The sequence below is a fragment of the Homalodisca vitripennis genome, chromosome 2 (genome assembly GCF_021130785.1).
Source record: "Homalodisca vitripennis isolate AUS2020 chromosome 2, UT_GWSS_2.1, whole genome shotgun sequence".
NCBI lineage: Eukaryota > Metazoa > Arthropoda > Insecta > Hemiptera > Cicadellidae > Homalodisca > Homalodisca vitripennis.
In genome coordinates, this window is record NC_060208.1 from 94,842,991 (window position 1) to 94,860,337 (window position 17,347).

The 17,347-nt window shown below is 36.8% G+C and overlaps 1 long non-coding RNA gene across 1 annotated transcript; it reads left to right on the forward strand.

The window, feature by feature from the left end:
- Positions 1–7,450: 7,450 nt before the first annotated feature.
- Positions 7,451–9,155, forward strand: LOC124356304. The gene is made up of 2 exons (XR_006921843.1): positions 7,451–7,720; positions 8,504–9,155. It is a non-coding gene; the product is annotated as an uncharacterized LOC124356304 (long non-coding RNA).
- Positions 9,156–17,347: the final 8,192 nt, after the last annotated feature.

Genomic DNA, 17,347 nt, shown 5'->3' on the forward strand with positions numbered 1-17,347 from the left:
ACTGGGAACAATATCACACAGTGGCTGATTTCTAAGATAATTTCTATTCTACCCAAAAATCTGTACCGGCTCATCGGTGGCTGTCTTAACATTCATTCCTTGTACTGCTTTAACCCTGTCTCTCACGTTGGCTACCAGATTCTCATCAACACAACTCACACGGGCCCCAGTATCTAATATTATTGGCATTGTCCTCTGATTTAATTTTCCTTTTATTTCCAATACTCCCACGGTCCTAACAGTACTGGCCTCGGGACGAGGGAATTCCTTGGGTATAGCGTTGGTAAAATCCCCACGGCGATACTCATGGCGTGGATTACGGTTGTATCTCCTCCATGTGTCATGCCATTCTCGGCGCTCATGTTCTTGGCACAAGACGCTCATCCTCTGTTGTCGGGAGCTCATTCTAGCGGAACCACTCGCTCTCTGATTTAGTGGTTCCCTCTGTCGTTTCCCTGATTTCTGAGCGACAGGCAAACAGCATAATGACCGGGTCTATTGCACTGGTAGCATATCACTCGACCGTCACTAGTTCTTCCACGATTCGAGGTGGAGTAGGCTCCTCTTGCTCTCCCTCCCGCGGTTCCACCTTCCATACTGTTCACCATCTTGTGCTCTTCTTTCCCTCGGAATTCGAACTGAACCCTTGGCTGTTGCTTATTGTTCTCAGTCATGCGGCCTCGTGTATCTCGATTCTTCTCCTGCTGTTCTAGAAGACGCATGCTTAACTTGGCAAATTCAGATGTTAAGTTTTCTAGTTTGATTTCTAGCTCCTGTGTTCTTTCCGTCTTGGATGGCTGACTGGCATTCCCTGTAGTTGTCGCCTTTGATGAGACTTCCCCCAGTAGGTGGTCTACCCGCTGTCCAGCCATGAAACGTGCGGTCTGGATCTTCCTTACGTTAGCCAGTAGGCTTTCTTAGAGTGTCATTGGTCATCACCATCACTTTCTCCAATAGAGATGGCCTTAATCCTCTTAAAACATGTTTTGATCTTAGTTCTCTCGTTTTCATTCCGGGGTCCACTTTTGAACATAAAATTTAACACATCTTGTACATACGATTCTACGGGCTCCTCCTCCCTTGCATCCGCATCCGCAGTCGGAACTCCATCTGTTCATCCCAAGCGATTGCTTGAAAACGTATCCTTCATTCCATTTTTTTACCCGCTCCCAAGTGATATTGGCTCCTAAAGATTGTTCTAGGTTTTCGTACCATTTCAGAGCGGCCCCTTCCAGGTAACAGGGGAGAATAACCAACATCTTATCCTCGTTCCAGCCATTGGCCTTTGCCACTCTTCCAAATTGGGCTAGATACTCCTCCACGTTGTCCTCCACTCCGCCCCTGAACTTTCCTGGAGTAATAACAGGCCCCCTGGCTTCAGCCATAGCTTCTACTTCCTCTTCACCGTCAGGACCACTACCAGGTAGGGGAATTAAATCGACTTCAGCTACGGTTCTTACTTCCTCAAGATGTCTTTGGGGTTGTCCTGGGTCTTCGGGAACCTCACTAACTGATGTCAGCCTGACTGACTTCTTGTTTTTTACACTAAACTTGATGTTTGGGGACGACATACGATTGCTCCACCCTATCACGAATTAAGATTTAAATAAAAAACCAAATCAGAACAAAATTAAATCAAAACAAAATCAAAATACAATCACAATCCAAATCAAATCAACAATTTAAATATACATATTCCCCTGAACACAAGGGTTATTCAAAACACCACAACATTTCAATGCCGCGACAGTCGTCGTACCAATTGGGTTTGACCTGGCCTACCCATGGACAAGCTCTCTTTTTTTTAACTACTTTATAAAACAAAAACTATTTCTCAAAATTATTCTATTCACCAATAAAAAAGAAACAGCTTTGTTTACATCACGGGTAGGTTGCCTCCCTTACCGGTACTTGGTTCGACGCACTGTGGCTGCTAAATAGGCTACTCTTACAACTACAAAATTATGTTCGGCTTACAAGCTACGAGAAAACAAATAAAATTATTTACTCCAAATTCCACTTTGCTTTCAAAAGGTAACTACAATCATTTGGATCAAAAACTAACTTACTCTCTTGTTCTTTCAATCTACATTTTAACTTAATCAATTTTACTTAAAAAACAATCCGAATTTTAAAAAGAAATATTCACTATTATATTATATTACTATTAAAATATTATAATTACTAACCTGGGAATCGTTAATCCGTCTTTGGTTCTGGATCACCTCAGGATACCCGGCGCCTCCACTAATTTGTCACGCCTCCTGCTCAGCTGGGGCGAAGGGGGTGTACTCAGGAACCAAACGGAGCTCAGATTACAGCAACTTTATTAACTTAAACAACAACACTTCCGTATACCCATGGACCACCACGCGTCACGACCATCACTAGGCTAAGCCCTACACTAGATCGGCCCTCAGGGAGCTCGGACGTCCGCTCGCGCCGGAGTCCTGGCTCTCACGTACACACCGCCTCGGGCGCTCACCTTGCTGACCTCCCCCTCCAGTACTTCCAGACGGCGGGAACATGGGCCCCGACGTCACAATATTGTCAACTGCTCAAAGTGTATTTTACACATATCCAGAAACAACTGCCAATAAGGGTAGTGACGATGTCTGTTCAATGATCCACGACTTTGTGTATAGTTTTCTAGACATAAAGGTTCGACGCCTAAATCTGTTTTGTGACTGTTGTGGTGACCAGAACAAAACTTAGACAGTTTTTAGGTTCCTCCACAGTCTGGTGCACATCGAAAACAGATTTAATGAGATCAAAGTGTGCTTCCCCATAAGGGGACACTCATACATGGAGACAGACAAGAATATGGGTATTATAAAACAAAAAACAAAAGTTGAACTCCCTAAACAATTGACGGAAGTTTTCCTACAGGCAAGAATCAAACCTAGGCCCTTCGATGTGGTTGAAGTTAATCAAACGATGTTTAGGCAATGGACTGAGCACTTGAGTAAAAGTTATATTAAAAAATGTGCTTTCAAAACTCGACCCGTAAGGGAATGGAAAACAGTGAAAACACACCCTCGCTTCATTTTTTACTGAGATTCCTACAATGGCCACTTCGATTCTGCTGTTGTGACTAATCTGGGGATGCGGAGGAATCAAAACTTGGCAGAAAACGGGTTTGAACTCCCAGATATGTTATACGAAGGTAGGCTATATGTTTTCTTTACTAAAACCAATGTTACTTATTACATTTTTTGAATACTTTCATTTAAAATACGTCATTTTAATTAAAAATTCACAATGTACTTAAACAATTTTAAATGAATAATAGTGTTTGGTTACGAAAAATAAAGTTTATGAGAACAATACATTATGTCACTAAGTTCTGTCATGTTTTTTAAATTTCACAATAAGCCAGGCCCAACAAAGTAATTCCAACAAATGTAATTTTTTCAGATCTCATACCGATTTCAAAGGCCAAATTTGAAGATGTAAGACACCTTTCAAAATTCTGTAAAGAGGACTCCAAGCAGTATCTGTTGTCGTTTCTTCACAGAGATGGCTTTACCAAAAGACTTTACCATAACAAGACTAAGTAAGCTAATATTTTTTTTAGTTGGTTATGTTAAGTAATAAATAATTTAAATAAATATAATGTTGAAATTTTATTGAAAACTATCACTTTTCTATTGTAACGACAGTGTTACTTGAGACTCACCCCCTTTCTTCCCAGGAATGGCATGATTTAGTCCCTTCTTTACTAGTAAGAGGGACTTTTAAATTTAATTTTAAATTTTTTATAAATTAAAACACATTAGAACCATGAAACGCTGCGATTAAGTACTCATTAAGTTGAGGTTTAAGAAAACATCGATATATGTTATAATTACATATATGAGCGAGTACTAACACTTATTTAGTTAATTCGAAACAGAAGTGTTAATACTCGCGCAAAGCATAAAATAAAGGACTATACACAACTTTATTTAATATATGAAGCTATAACCTAAAAATATGCTCACAATGTCCAGGTTTCACAATAGGATTTTGGGTGCAAAGTTACGAATAATTGCTAGTATCTTATACAAGTAACATGTAATTATTGAAAAGAATAAGTTCCACTTTTCTCATTTTGCTTTGGTTTATGTTAGAAGCATATCACAGAAATTCTGCTATTTTTTCATTTTTATGCTTTCAAATCATCAAATCAATAAATTTTAAGAAAAGGAATGCCGTAATTGTAAGTTTTACAATTATGTTACGATCAAACGGACTGGTTTAAATTACTGCAATCTTAATGACCACTTTTGTAAAGGAAAAACCATTCTGTCAGAATTATCACCAATTTCACTAATCCTTTAATCAAAGCTCGGCGGGCTAAAGGGGGTATGTTGATTTGTATTTCATTAGTTTGCGGCTTTGTGGAGGGATTGAGATCCATCGCGGTAAGAGGAAAATAACCCCCCTCGTAGCTTTTATCATTAGTAAGGTAAATAATTCAAAATAAATGCATGCGTGCTTGTTATCCATTCATTTAACTGATTGACCAAAAGTAATCAGGGAAGGCTGTATAAATAATACAGTATACTATAAAATTAATACTAATTAAACTCGTCTCCAAAGATTTACATGTTCTTAGGAGTACTAAATGATCAATATGTTTCAAATGTTAGATTATTTGTAAGAACTGTTATAATATACACATTTCATTACAACTATATGAAATTTGGCTCTGCGATCCTAAAGCACAATTAAAAAAAAAGACAAATACATACTAACCTTAATACAATCATTGATTTGTTCTTAATGTTGTAAAATTTTGTCAACATAATATTTTAAATAAGATCCGAAGAAGATGCAGAATCGGACACTTGAAAATAATCTTTAGAACGCACGTGAAAGGTCACCTGTCCTTTATCTTTGTGCAATTACGTCTTAATTAACACTTTGCCATCGAGACCCAAACTAGGTGAAGCCAAGTGTAGCAACTCTGTCGCTTGTCAGTTTTCACTCGTGATATAAAAGGTTATCTAATTTGAGTTTATCCGTTGAAAAAATAAGCAGGGTGTAAAAAAAGTCCCGCACGAGTTTGATAACTCACGAACTATTACAGGCAAGGCACTATAGCTTGGTGCATCATTACTGCACCTATAGGCCTACATGTAATTTTTGAGGTAACTATAATTTTTGTTATGCCAGGGAGATAACCCGCAAGGAGTCAAAAGGAAATCTGAATTCGAACACAGGCCGAGTACTACATCAAATTAAAGTTCGCTATTATTACAGCACAATGCTCAAAATTCTACCTGAAAAAATTCACTTTTTGAAAATGATGCTGGTTTGAAATTTTAAACATTAGCAATATAGGTAGTTTATAGGTGGTTCTAGGTGGTTTAATATTCTAGTCTTGGATTAAGTTGTAAAAGTTTGTAATTAGTTTTTAAGGTAGTTATTAACTCTTCACATTAAATAATGATTGTTTAAAATAATGAACATCTTGGGATATACTTAGATTGAATTCTTTTGCGAACTCCCTCTATACCATACTCAATGTGATGGGAAAAGTCACTATTTTGAAAACTGTTTCTTAAGGCTAGTATTAATTTACCAAATTGAAATTTTACAAATTGAGCATTGTTCAGCTCTATGAATGTCACAATTGTCAGTTCTGGGATTAATTTAGAGTTTAAGCAGAGAAATGTGTTATCTGCGTATTGAACAGTTTGCCCTTGATTAAACGATGAGCTAGCGTCGTCGACATACAACAAGAAGAGAAGCAGACTGAGTATGCAACCTTAAGGGACTCCAAAGCTCAGGCTCTCCTTCCCCGATCGTATTTTTGAAATTTTGACGAGATTTTATATTACTAAGATACGATTTGAGCTAATTGAGAGATAATCCCCCTCAATATTACAGGATTTGAGCCAAGGTGTAGTGATCAACGCAGTAAAACGCGTTCGATAAGTCTAGAAACACTTAGACCTATGTATCTTCGTCTCTTTGACCTTCAACTATCAAGTTCTACTATCTAGTGAACTAGACGCACGACTGCTTCTAATGTTGACTTCTTACTTCAGAATCCGAACTGGTTTATTTATTAGCAGCTTCTGACTCATTTACGGTCCAAATTAAGAAGGCTTTTTCCAAAACTCCGCTGAAAGACCGCAATATCGAAATTGGGCGGTGATTTTGAACGGAAAATGAGTCGCCTTTTTTTAAAATTGGGGTGACTTTGGCCGTTGTAAGAGAATAGGGAAAAGTTCCAGAGCGAAAAGAGAAATTAATTAGGTGTTCAAGTGGCTTCAGCAAATGATTTTAGCAGTGTTGTAGAAGTCGCGTTGACACATTTGTGCATATCGTACTAATGGGGGAAAAACTGGGTCTGACGCAGACTGAGTTCTTGGTCACCTCCAATTGAAGCAAAGTATTTGTTGAATTCATCAGCGACACTAGTGGAATAACTGACTCGTATATTTCCAATCTGTATTTCAATGAGTTTGTTGGAATGTGCATTTTTATTTTTAATTATAGCCCAAGTAATTTAAAAACATGATATCTTATTAAAACTACAACCAAGTCTTTCAATGTAACGAAGTTGTGGGTTGAAACTCCGGGCTTGGCCATATTCATGTATCGCGCCCTATCCGAATATTTTTGTTTCAGTATTTTTTGTTTTTGTTAGTTAGAGCTTCCAGAGGTTTTAAACAGCGTATCTAACAGTATGATAACTCGTACAGTAACATGATTTATTGTTTTTCGTAGAGTAAAATTTTGTGTTATCTTTAAACAATCAAATGTTGAAGTGTATTTTGCAAATCCGACAACCAAAACATTAGGTCTATTGAATTAATTTGATTGTGTAATTGAGTTTGTTTTTCAATTCGATTTCCTTTACTATATTTAATACCCAAATACAATTTCTCGCAATTAAAAAAAAAATATTTTTGTAACTCTATTTAATATAGCCATTATTTATTGATAAAACATGTATTGCAAACCTATCATCTGGATTTTAGAAGTCAATCAGAGATATTCCTTAACAGAGGTATTTCGTAAAAAGCAAATGTTTTAAAATCATTTCGTTACCGATATATTTTATACAATGTAGTGGAATAGTTTACTTAGCTGAAAACATTATCAGTTTAATGTTTCATTCAAGAATATATTTAAGTGTCCGCTCTACCAGTGACGCAATGAATGAGCATTACCCTTAGCAATAAAAGTTAACAAAATCATTTGGTGATGGTAAATTTCATGTTACGTTGTTGGTAATTACGCAATAATACTATGGTGATACCACAAGACTGCTGCGACAAATAATTCGAGATTTTTGGTTATACTGTACTATTATCGTGTTACTTCTTATCCCAAGCACTTTTTTACCGATACGATAGTCGTTACTTCCGAGTCACAAACCACGGTGTGCTACTAATGAGGAACTATGTACTCTTCTCATCGTAAAACCGGTTTATTGTTTCTTTTCATATGGCGAGACTTTAGAGAACACTATCTCGCTTTAGTTTCTGTTGCTTATCACCAGTTAACAATACATCAGCTGACGTATTGTTACTTCATATTACTGAGCAATTTACTAAAGTTAAAATCAAATCAAAGGTGGGCATTTCTTTGTTGAAGACAAAAGTGAATAATAAACAGAGTTACGAGGAAGATGATAACATTATCATTTACAATACTGTTGCTGTCTTTACTTATCACTACACAAGCATCAAGAGGCTCTCCCAAATGCTTCAGACAACCGGTATAGTTTATAAATAGGTTTTTATTTACAACTAGTGATCAATGTATAGTTATTTAAAATTAAGATACTTTTAATTTATTACATGGATATTCTCTTGCAGAAAAGGTTAAAATAAGAATTGTTGGTACTATCTAACTTACTCTATTATTTCAAGACTTTGATGTAAACAAATTGAAATTGGAGGTTAATTAATTAAACATTTGGTTATGTAGTCATAGGATAATGTTTACAACATAAAGGCTTATTACATTTAACATGTTTTTCAATTAATAATATTTTGGTTGTAATGCGACTTTAGAGATTAAGATAGGATTTTTTGAAAACGTAGAGACCTATATAGTGCGGAGAGATTTCAGAAATTAAAATAGGTTTATGTGTTAACCAGCAACCCTGACAATGTCCATGTAAAATTTTAGAAGAATCAGTACAGTAGTTTTTACGTGAACAGGTAAAACACACACACACACACACACACACACACACACACACACACACACACACACACACTGATGAACTTCATATCTAGATATATGAGACTTATTGCCACTTTAAAAATTTGTTTATAAATATAATAGCCTACTTACTTGAGTATAAAAGTGATTAATTTTTTTTAGTCAAATGCACGAAAAGAAAAGCTAATGATTGTACATTACTTGTCCATGACAATTTCAAAGAAATAATAGTATTTATATTTATGTAATTTTATAACATGATGGAGTTGAATGAGACAGTAGTAATATTTTTATTCATAATTAATCTTAGTAAACCGATGTTCTGTTTCAGTGCGTTGGCCCAATTTTCGAAAGCAGCAATTGTTGCCCAAGACATATATGTGTATCTCCAGTACAGATAAGCAGTGCTCGATATCCTGTCTGTGTTTACTGGCCTTTTAAAATGTGATAGTAATATATTGACACTATTGCATTGCTTGTATTACATATCCTGATAGTTTTGTATTAAAATTGTGTGCCATATATAATAATATGTTGCATAAGATTCTTATTTGTGATGACTTTTTTTAAGTACACGGAATGGTATGGTATATAATTCATTAAAATCATGTGTTTTGTTGGCTAATTATCTATAATTTAATTAATATATTCGAGTAAGTCTAACTATACGTGACTTTCGCTAGGTACATGTCATAAGATACATAATAAAAAAACTAACTAAAGTTATGTATAATTGAGTATTTTATCATTCAGTTATATTTGTAATATTCGTACATGTGTGTAGTTTACTAAAAATTAAATACGTCAATTACCGTACATTAATTTATAAAATTAAGAATATTTTAAATTTAAGCTTGAACGTGGATAATAGCTCCCAGAAGAAATGCTAGAAGAGTTTGGATCGGATTCTGATGACGTCTAATATGATTGTATAGACTCACTATAATGAGCAAAATATTAAAACGATCTTGTAAACCACTTTACTTTGACCTTTAAATCTTCTTCTCTGTTATCATGAGCTAATAATATAACGAAGAGTATTAAAATGTAGCAAAATATTTCTATCTCTATGATAGAAACGTAAGAGCGGTGGGTCAACAACACACCTTATGGAGTGTGATATAAAAACCGAACGCAAACAACAAATAGACATACATACATACATACACAAACACATATGATATATATATATATATATTTCTATATAACTTCAATAAACATTGAATCGCAAAAAGTACTTCCTCCGCAGGGACTCGAAACCGGATCTCTCACTTGCTGGGTGAATGTAATACCATTACACCACAGAGCCCTCACTTTTTACGATTCAATTATTTTGTATTTGGCCGTTTATTTCACATATGTGTTTAAATAACCAGACTAACATATGATCGGAAGACCAAATACCTGTCAAATGACTTCTATTCACATTAATAAAATTTGTATAAGTTGTAATAGCCTAATTTAATTTCAATAAACATTGAATCGCAAAAAGTACTTGCTCCTTTTGTACAAACCAATATATATATATATATATATATATATATATATATATATATATACATTTCATAAAGTTGGGTTATGTTCTAGTAATTCGGGGCGTAGAATTTCGCAATTTAATAATAAAATGAAAAAACTTTCGAATTCTCTCTCTCTCTCTCTCTCTCTCTGTATCTTTCTCTCCATTAGTCATTAAACACCATTAAACAAATGCAGCAATTTAGGTTTGAACGGGTAAAGAAAATCAATTTCTTCATCAGGAACTTTTCATAAAGGTTCTTTGTTAGAGAGAGAGAGAGAGAGAGAGAGAGATAGAGAGAGAGAGAGAGAGAGAGAGAGAGAGAGAGAGAGAGAGAGAGAGAGAGAGAGAGAGAGAGAGAGAGAGAGAGAGAGAGAGAAGAGAGAGAGAGAGAGAGAGAGAGAGAGAGAGAGAGAGAGAGAGAGAGAGAACTTTATTACATGAGCATTGAGCTCATAAATGGCGTCATGTTACAAAAATATAAAGACAGGCATTTACAAACAGATACGTATTTTAGGTCAGTCTATGTTGATGTACACAGCGATCAGCAAACTCGTCCAAATCATAGACAGGGACATCGAGCAGCCAGTTCAGAAGCCTCATCTTCAGAGTCTTTGGATTGCCACGCTTGATGCTGTTCGGTAAGAGGTTGAAAAGTTTGGCTCCGGCATAGGACGGCCCTTTCGAGTATCTGGATGTTCTGTGTGCAGGCAGGTAAAAGTCAGAAGTGTACCTGGTGTTATGGTCATGTACGTTACCATTCCTCTGCAGTGCTTCGTTGGAGGCAAAGACGACCACCTCACAAATGTAAATGGAGGATACAGTTGGAATTCTGAAGGTTTTAAACAGTTCCTTGCAGCTGGGTCGCTTCTGGATCCCCCCAAGAACTCGTACGGCGCGCTTCTGCAGCACAAACAGTCGCTGAATATTTTCCTTAGAAGCAGCACCCCAAACAACTATCCCATACCTGATGTGGGATTCAATCAGGGCATGGTAGGCTGCACGAGTGGCGTCCGCCGTAGTGACGGTGTTAACACGTCTCAGCGCGAAGACTGCCGAACTGAGCCTCTGGCACAAAGAGTCTATGTGAGTGTCCCAACGTAAATCACTGTCTATGATCACTCCCAGATGTTTGGTTGACTCGGACTTCTGAATATTTGGAGGGCATGAAGCCTCATCACGGAGTTTTCCAAAAAACAGCTGCTGCGTCTTGCTCTCGTTGAACACCAGGTCGTTGTTCGCGCAGTATTCCATGGCTTTATTGATGGAAATAAAGTTATCCACTTCAAGTTTGTCCAGTTCCTTGCCGCTGGTCAACAGGACAGAGTCGTCAGCAAACATGACGGTGCGGCTGTAATTACTCATGTACTGCGGGAGGTCGGCAGCAAACAATACAAAAAGAACTGGTCCCAAAACGGAACCCTGTGGGACTCCACTTGTCACGCTCAACAGACCCGATCTGACCGTGTTAGTTCTACCTTTGATGGTTTGCCTGATCTCAACCAGCTGCCTTCTTCCAAAGAGGTAGGTCCTAAACCACTCCTGTGCTGCGCCCACAACACCAAAGGCACCAAGCTTGGCCAGAATCAGCCCGTGATCCAAACAGTCGAAGGCCTTGCTAAGGTCTAAGACGGCTCCACCGACTGTTCTCCCAGCCTCCAAGTTGTCCAATATGTGTTCCACAATTGACGCTACTGCAGTTATGGTTGACCTGCCCGGCATGAATCCATGCTGTCCTTCTGGAATGATGTTGTTGGAGTTGAGATGTCTCATAAGACGGGTCAAAACTACCCTTTCCAGTATTTTGGAGAAAGTTGGGACCAACGATATCGGCCTAAAGTTGCTAATGTCGTCTCTCTTGCCTTTCTTGTGGAGAGGATAAACCTTTGCTACCTTCATCAGGGAGGGAAAAGTTGCCTGCTCCAGTGACTTATTCACAATATTAGTTAGAGGCAGGCAGAGTTCCTCTTCACAGTACTTCAGAAGTCTGGAAGAGACGTCATCGACACCTGTTAAGGTTTTTTGTTTTAGTGCCCTTATAATACCTCGCACCTCATCAGTGGTTGCCAATGAAAAAGCGGTCATTTCATTTACCAGATTGTGATTACAACCAACGACCTGAGTGCTCTTTTGTAGATTACTTGCCCGCAAAATATCTCCAGCAATGGTAGTGAAGTATTCATTGAAGCTATTAGCAACCTCAACGGGATCTGTTATGATGTCGTTTGAGATCCTAAGTTGCCACGTTTTATTATTTACATCCTCGCAAGCTCTTTTTTCAGCGTTAACGACGCTCCACACCGCTTTGCTTTTGTTGGAGGACCGCGAGATTAGCTCCTCCTCATTAGCCTCCCGTCTGATGGTTTTCAACTTGAGGTCATAAGTTTTTTTCTTCTGTGCCGCTTCAAGCCTGTCGTCCGCTCTTCCAGTTGAGGTACTTCTTTCTTGAGCTTCGATGAACTCGGTTCTTAGCCTAAGAACTTCTGGGGTGTATAGAAATGGCTTTAGGCCAGTTTTTTTGGACCTTGATGTTTTATATGGGCATGTAGCGTCAAGTGCCGATGTAGTCGTCACCATAAGTGCTGAATAAGCCTTCTCCACATCCATTGTCTGAAAAACGTTGTTCCAGTCTTCCTCCGCTAAAAGATTTCTGAGCCGTGATAGGTTTTGATTATTTAATTGCCTATAAGTGGCAGTAGGTTGGATTTTCGCTTTTGCGGGGATGTTTAGGGCGCAGAGCTGTCCAGCATGGTCGGCAATGTGTTCATGCACTACTTTCACTTTTAGCATCGCAGGACTAAGATTACTGCACACCACGTCTATGGAGGATCTTGAGACATTAGTAATTCTTGTAGGCGGGAGATTCACTCTATGAATGTTATAGGTGGCCAGAAGGTCCCTAAGAGCATTGTTTTCATTTTCTTTCTTTTTGTTTAGGCTGTCCACATTGAGATCACCAACTATACATATCGGGTTGTTGTTTGTTGGAAAAGTTTCCAGGACTCTAGAAATGATTATAAGCGACTCTTCGAGGGAGCCTCTTGGAGGCCGATAAATCCCAAGTATAAACAGTTGTTTTCCTCCATTTAGGAACAGTTTTATACCTGCCATTTCGCAAGTAAGCTCTTTGCTGTGACACTCAATGTTCAAATTCTCCATTTTATTGCACAGTGAATTACGTGTATAGATTGCAACACCACCCTTTTCAAAGTTCTGTCTACAAAAATTAGTGGCTAGGCTGTACTCCAAAAGTCGCGCACTAAGGATCCTTGATTGGTCCAGACCATGCTCAGTTATAACAACTATGTCTGGTTGTGCGTGGCTCAAATAATGATTAAGCCGTTCAATTTTATTTGCTAATCGATAGAATGGACTTCTTCCAATTATGAAATAATTTTCACATAATCCAAAATAATTTTAATTGATATTGTTAGTAACGTATCATAATTATAATTAAAAGCATGGTACAAGAAAAGTAATAGTATGTTAACTTTACAGTATTAGCATTTTCTTAAAAGGTTTGTCCATTCCTGTCCCCCTTCCTTTTTATTTCCGCCATCTTGTTTTAGTCTGCCGTCACGATTACCATTGGCTAGTCCCTTTGGTTAGTCGTAGGTGGTTAGTAGACGAATGAAGACGCATTGTGACCTGTATTCCGTAGTTCAGTTCTAATGATTAGTGTTTTGTATAGTTTTTTATTAAGTGCATGTTTATAGAGTTAGTGAAGTTGACAAACAACATGTAGGTTGTGATTCCTGACTTAGTCGTGCCACAACGCTTTGGTAAGATTTGTTTATTTTAACCTAGTTTGTAATATTATGTATTAGGTTAGTTCTTTACCTGAAGAAGAGATCAGATTGTAGATCTCGAAACGTAGTGTTACTGATTTATTGTTTAACTGAACGATGGCAAATGTCCGGAAAAATCCTGTTTCCTTCACAATCCTTCCATCGTCAAAAGTAACCTTCAAACAAAGAGGTTTGCCTGTTATAAGTTCTTTATTACAGAAGAATATTTTGTAAGGTGCGATGTATTCATGCATAGTGTTACCTGTAAGTGCTATAATCCGAGACAACACAAATTCAGTAATTATTTTTCGTACTACGCATATAAATTTCTGAGTAACAGTTGGATAATTGTAAGTTGGTTCGTTTCAGGTAGAGGGTCTGCTTAAATAATTATAAGTAACCACTAATTTTAAATGGAAATTATACTTTATAAACCAAAATAACTGGTACTATAATTTGTGATGGTCTAAAACTTTCATTACATACAATGTATGATGAGGCTTAGAGGTAAACATGAAACTTCTTACACATATATGAAATTGGGATTGAATCACTAAAAAAACTAGTTGACGTTACAGCGAAGAAGCGGTAAAACGATTTGTTTTGAAAGTACCTCTTATTTTCAAAATAAGTACAAACTCATTTTACAATATTCACAATAAAAGTTATTCTGCCATTATCTAGAAGTAGTTATAGTTCTAAACGGATTCTTAATTACATAGATGTTGCATATTACACGTACATAAAAAAATATTTCATATGTGTTTACTTAATAAAAACATGTAAGTTAACCTCAGAGTGTCGTATAATGCTGTGACATAATCTATACTTTCCATTCTGCGGTACCTAGTAGTAGGGAAATTAACAGAAGACGATACATATTTTGCAAAGTAAAAAAAGTATACTGTACGGTTATTTTTGTTATAGCACTTTGGAATTGTGAATTCAAAAACATGTTCAGGTATCTTTTGTGCTTGTGTATGGATCCCAATAACGGTGGTTAGCCAATGAGATTGGAAGAAAAGTACAGTAAAGGGATGAGAATATAATTGCTATGTTAATTTCACGGACGCAGCTCATACTGGTACACCACTACCTGTCATTACAGTAGGGTTTGGTTAGAGATGTGGTTTACTGATACGATAGCAAAGCTGACAGTGATTTAATTTTGGTAATTTAGCGATCTCATGCCACTGATTTAATGTAACTAAGATTACAACAAAATTTAATTTGTAATCGTGGCAAATGACTTTAGGCAACTATAAAACATTTAATTGTTACTAACAGCATCATTTACAAATTCCTTTGGTATAGTAGCCTACAGCATATTTTAATATGACATCTCTTTTGGAGTATTTAGATTTTTTATTGGGAATAACACATCTAAAAGATTTTGCTTAGTAATATATAATTTATAACCAAAGTGTGTATTGGTTTTTTATTTATAACCATGGAGCTGAGAACCGATTTGTCCTAAACCTGTTTTTTCTTGAAACTGATAGATAAAGAAATTCCACTAAGAAAGAAATTTATCGTCCGTAGTGATAGATTTGGTTGAGATATAAATAACAGTTAAATCACCGTTATCTATCAAAATACAGACTGAATAAGTATTTCAATTCGGTTAAAATACATCGCGATATAAAATACTGTTTTACACTTTAAACCCATTTGATTCTTCTATACTTAACAAATTTAATTCCATTTCTACTCCCATAAAAACGAGTCTAGAGAACTATCAATTTCTTTATATTGCTTATACAATATGCAAATTCGGTCCCAGCTACCTAAACTAAACAATTATTACATATAATTATTATTAAGCCGTATTATTTTAGCTGTATAGCCATTTAAAATTCAAATAGAAAAATTATGTAATAAAATAGTAATAAAATTAATGAAATGTGATCATCATCATTGATCTTAATAATATAAAAAGATAGTATTGTAATATATGTTTTTTTTAGCATGAATATTTTAATTAAAAATAGGGTTGGTAAATCTTTGTCCTTGTTTTGATAATGATTTCAACCTAAATTTATCAGCTCATCGCTGAATACTAGTTTTTTTAAGTAAACATATATATGTATATATATATATATATATATATATATATATATATATATGTATATATATATATATATATATATATATATATATATATATATATATATATATATATATAAATAAATAAATAATTCAATTAATATTTTAAGAAAAATTCAGCAAATAGTTTTATAAACAATATATATATATATATATATATATATATATATTGTTTATAAAACTATTTGCTGAATCTTTCTTAAAATATTAATTGAATTATTTATTTGTTCAATAAATATTACTATGCAGTAAACTGCGTTGTAATCTAAGTTTTACTATTCCATGCAAAAGACAAAACATGCTCATGCAGATTTAATTAAATAAGTCCACGCAAAACTTACACTTAAAATTAAAAAAAATTTAACTATACAGTATTTAGCTTTTGGAGGTTTACAAAATTAGGTTTTTGATAGCAGTATATTCATTAATATCACACATATGTTGAATAACTAGCCAGGACCTTACTACACTTGTAAATTTGCATACTGGCAAAGTTTTCGAAGATTAACTAATAAAGATAAATTATTAATCTATTGTTGGAAACTTTTGGAACTTTGGGTCATTTAGAAAATTTTTCGATTACTTTAGAAATTATATATTTAAAAAAAATAGCCTTATTATACTTAAGCTATAAGAGTTTGTAACATGTTACTTTTTTAACATACAAAATTAAATTTAAATTTAAAATATTCATTAGAAAAATTCTAAAATTAGAACAGACACTTTTTTTTTAACATTACGAATAACGACTTGAGTTTTATAATTATCTTAAAAGGAGCGAAATAATTATTTTACTGACGATGAGTCAGACACTATCTGGCAGGTCCGTGCCCGCACGGATATCGCCGCTTCCCCTCCGATCACGGCGAGAGGAGAAGGCTTTCCCCACCCCCGCGATCGCGCGAACCTTTATTACGACGGCCGATTGAAGAGTCGAGAGCATCATCCTCATCAGCACATTCGACCTCCAGCACTCGTTGTGTCAACAACTACTGGAACAACTGAGATGACCGACATATTCAAGAAGATGGGACAGCGCACCTTTGGAAGCGCCGGGCAGCCGGCTAAGAGGCCTAGCACTCCGCCTGCCGGCTCGGCGCCTAAGAAGTTCGCTGCTCCAGCAAACGGCCTTTCTAAAGGCCACAACGCCACCTCTTCTACTGTGGCTCCTGACCTACCGACGGCTCCGGTTTCTACGCCCAGGATACCCTTGATGTTCCTGGACAATGTTCCGGACTGGCCTACTCACGCCAAGAAGCTGGAGGAGTTGGCGCGAGACGGCCTCACGACTACATTCCGCGGTGCTCACTATCGCTTGAAAGTGACCACCGTGGATGACTTCAGGGCAGTTCAGCGGTACCTGATCACCAAGAAGCTGCCTTTCTACACTCACAACCTTGGGCGTGAAAGATCGCTTAAGGTTGTGATCAGCGGACTGCCCGACACCGATGAAGTGGAGCTCTCTGATGTCTTGACTGACGAGGGCTTCGGAGTCGACGATGTCGCACGACTACGGACAGCCAGGGGACCTACAAGGAGCTGGCTGATCACGCTGACCAGGGACAGTGAGCGCGAGAACCCTGACACCAAGCGGGCTTGCCAAATCTACAACGTGACAAGCCTGCTCCACGTCAGGGTTTCGGTCACTGTCTAAAAGAAGCCGGCCGGCTCACCGCAGTGCTACCGGTGCCAAGGTTTTGGCCACGGCTCCGGCAACTGTGGAAGGCCGAGAAAATGTGTCCGCTGCGGGGAAGGCCATCTCAAG